Below are 3861 nucleotides of genomic sequence, written 5' to 3'. Positions count from 1 at the left end.
ACTAGACTGACACTGACACACTGAAGATGTAATCTGATTTTCACCTATGGATGAATTTATTGATGAGGATTATATTTTGGTACAATTAGGAAATTGATTTGCAACCAATTAGCTCTTGAAATTACTTAGAAGTAGGTAATTAACCATCTCATTGTTATTATTAAAATTACCCGTTCATTGACATTGATTACTACTGTTGTCTGACTTCCCCAACACAAAGTCTATTTGGAGAAAGACAGATGCTATGAATGCACATTTGATCCTATAAGCTCTGCTTTCTATTTTGCAATTAAAAAGCAACTAGGTAATTACAGATTTTTCACATGTGATTTCCAATAAATATCTGAAACTACAAAATGAATGAAAATTCAGTATTTTGAAAAATAAATGTCATTTTATGTCTATCAAAGAATATTTAAAAGATGATGTACTTTTTGGTAAAAAGCTATCTGCTTCCTCACAGTCTTCGCATTTTGAGAGCACCTTTTTCAAATAAGAATAGATCAGTAGATAAAAAATGTATTTGTTGCTTAATTGGTACAGTATAACAATATAATTTTGTTATCTCAAATCTATAGATTATTTTAGGAACAATTATATATTTAAAGTGTTTATTTTTTTCTTAGAATACTATGCAAAAAGGCAACTACAGGAGGTTTCACGATTGGCTACTAAAATTTTTTCTGCAATACCTCTGGATTATAATTATTTGAAATTCAGCAATGACATCGAACAAAACTTGCATTGTACACCCAAACAGGTGTTCACAGATGGAGCCTCATGCTACGCACTTAAATTCAAACATGAATGATAACTTTCTATCAAATTTGGATTTGGAGAAAGATAAAGGTACCAGAAAACCAGAAAATTGTGAGTTAGCTCGAAGTTGGTTTCTTACAATGCAAAAAGCTGCAATCAAAACTATAGAAGTTGAATTTTCTATTCCTTCTAGTTTATATAGATCACTTATCAGTCCAAAGAAGCATTTGATTGACACAATGATGGAAGAATGTGGAAGATTCAGTATTTATTTTTCAAAAAGAAAATCAAATCTTCAAAAAGTTGTTATTAGGGGCCCTTCAGAAAATATTGAAAAGGTAAAGAAAAAGTTTCTTCAACTACTGGAAGAAGAGAAAGCGAAGAATTATTCTATAGCTGTCCCTGTCAAGTCAAAATATCATCAGTTTCTCAAGAATAAGAATGGTGGCAATCTTCCCGAAACATGTGTAAAACTTGGGGCACGTGCTGTTTTCCCTACTCTTAAAAATAAGAATCAAGATTTGGTAACGATCATAGGGAAAGAGGAAGCTGTTAAAGAAGTACAAAAGGTATTAGACCTTTTGTTGAAAGACTTAGAGTATGTAGTGGAGGACAGCATACTGATAAATCGCAAGTTTCACCATTATTTTGTTATGAGAAGGGACCAGCTTATACGAGAAATGACTGAAGTCTATGCTGGTATGATTATTAACTTCACCTATGAAGGAAAACAGAGCATTAGAGTTACAATGAAAGGAGAAAAGGCTTGTGTTGAAGCAGCAAAGAAACACATCCAACAGATTTTTGAGCCTTTGGGATCCCATGTGACAACACAGTATGTTATTCCTGAAAAGTTCTATACATTTTTCATGGGACCACTGTTTTCCAAAGTTCAGCAAATTGCTAGAGATTTCAAAGTTCAACTTGCATTTCCAGACAAAGTAAAGTCAACTATGTATGTGCATCCAGTGGCTCAGGAAACTGAGAAAGAAAAGTGGGGAAAAAGCACTAAAGAACTTGCTTTTAGTAACCAAAGCAAAAATAAAACCATACTTATTTCAGGTCCACTGGAAAACTGCAAAGTAGCCATGAAAGCTCTTGAGTATCTAATCCCTTTCACTGCTGAAGTCCAGGTGCCCTCTCACCTACACCCTTACATCATTGGTCACAACGGAAGTGGGATAAAGAAGATAATGAGTGAATTTGATGTTCATACACAGATGTCACAACATGGAGACAATTTTGATATTATATACATAATGGGTCTTTCTGCAAAGGTTAAGCAAGCCAAGATTAAATTAGAGAAGCAAATTAATGATTTACAAACAGAAATAGAAGAGCGAGCATTAAGAAACTTTAAGCTAATGTTTACTCTAGATGCAAAATACCACTCCATGATTACGGGTCATAAGGGATTATTTATTGCTCAGATTTGCAAAGACCATGATGTTAGTATACAATTTCCAAAGAAAGCAAACCGTGAGATACAAAACCAAATCACAATTACTGGCTATAAAAGGAATACTTTATCTGCTAAAGATGCAATAATGAGAATGTTACATAAGATAGAAAAAACAGTTTCTAAGGAAATCCCAATAAACCACCAGGTACGTGACAATATTTTTGGAGTTGGTGGAAAATTAGTCAATAAAATTAATGAACAATTCCAAGTAGACATCTGGTTACCACCAAAAGGATCCTGGAACACTAATATCACTGTGATTGGACTCCTTGACAATGTTCAGGAAGCAATTGACCATATCCTTGATCTTGAGAAGTATTATCTTTCACCTATCACAAACTATGACCCTCAACTAGAGAGTCTTAAGAACACCTGCCTATACAAGATAACCATGGAATCACCTAAGAGTGCTGGAAAAAAAGATGCCTCTCATAATGCAAAACCCACGCCAAATTCCCAAAATGATGATTCTGAAGATTTCCCCAAATTGAAACAACAAACACCTCCTAAGACTCATCCTTGGAGACCATAATGAAAATAATGATTTAAAAATAAATAAAAATTGTTCCAATCTGATACATGAAAGAACTGTGAAAAGTATTTATTGACTAGTGTAGCAAAGAAATTGTAGGTATATTTTTGATACATTTATATATACACATTTTTCTCACCTTTTCAAAAATTTTCTGTTTTGAATATGTTCTTTATTTGTATTTTAAATGTTATCCCCTTCCCCGGTTCCTTCTTGAATCTCCCTATCCTGTTCACCTGCCCGTGTTTCTATGAGGGTTTTCTCACACACACTAACTCCAGCTTCCCTGCCCATGAATTCCCCTACACTGGGGCATCAAGCCTTCAAAAGACCAAGGACCACTCCTCCTACTGATGCCTGACAAGGCCATCCTCTGCTACATATGCATCTGGAGCCCTGGGTCCCCCTACATGTGTACTCCTTGGTTTATGGTTAGTGGTTTAGTCCCTGGGAACTCTGTGGGATCTGGTTGGTTGATATTATTGTTCTTTCTATGGGGTTGCAAACTCCTGCTTTCTTCAGTTCTTTCTCTAACTACTCCATTGGGGACCCTGAGCTCAGGCCAATTGTTGGGTGCAAGCATCTGCCTCTGTATTTGTCAGGCTTGGGCAGAGCCTCTCAGGAGACAGATGTATTACTTTCCTGTGAGTAATGCACTTCTTGGCATCCACAACACTGTTTGGATATGGTAACTGTATATGGGATAAATCCCCAGATAAACAGTCTTCGGATGGCCTTTCCTTCAGACTCTGCTCCATATTTTTTCTGAATGTTTGGTACCATGAGTAATTTTGTCCCCCTTTCTAAGACGTATAGAAGCACCAACACTTTGGTCTTCCTTCTTCTTGAGCTTCATGTGGTCTGTGAATTGTATTTTGGGTATTACAACATTTGAGAAAATATCCACTTATCAGTGAGTGTATAGCATGTGTGTACTTCTGTGACTAGGTTATCTCACCCAGGATAATATTTTCAAGTTCCATCCATTTGCCGAAGAATTTCATAAATATATCGTTTTTTTCTTTTATTTTTATTGCAAATTTTATTCATTTACATTTTTATGCCATCCGGTTTCCTCATTTCCCTTCCCTAAACCTCCCTTATCCCA

At 35.5% G+C, this 3861-nt stretch overlaps 1 pseudogene across 1 annotated transcript; it reads left to right on the top strand.

Annotated features, from left to right (window-relative positions):
* The first annotated feature begins 722 nt into the window (after positions 1-722).
* Positions 723-2793, top strand: LOC114622760 (annotated as a pseudogene). Its single transcript, XR_003711672.1, has one exon. The product of XR_003711672.1 is annotated as a vigilin pseudogene (transcript).
* The last annotated feature ends 1068 nt before the right edge of the window (positions 2794-3861 follow it).

This window comes from Grammomys surdaster, unplaced genomic scaffold, assembly GCF_004785775.1.
Source record: "Grammomys surdaster isolate TR1022 unplaced genomic scaffold, NIH_TR_1.0 61, whole genome shotgun sequence".
In the NCBI taxonomy this organism is placed as follows: domain Eukaryota; kingdom Metazoa; phylum Chordata; class Mammalia; order Rodentia; family Muridae; genus Grammomys; species Grammomys surdaster.
The sequence above is the reverse complement of the archived record's forward strand: the minus strand, read 5'-3'. Positions and strand labels throughout refer to the sequence as shown.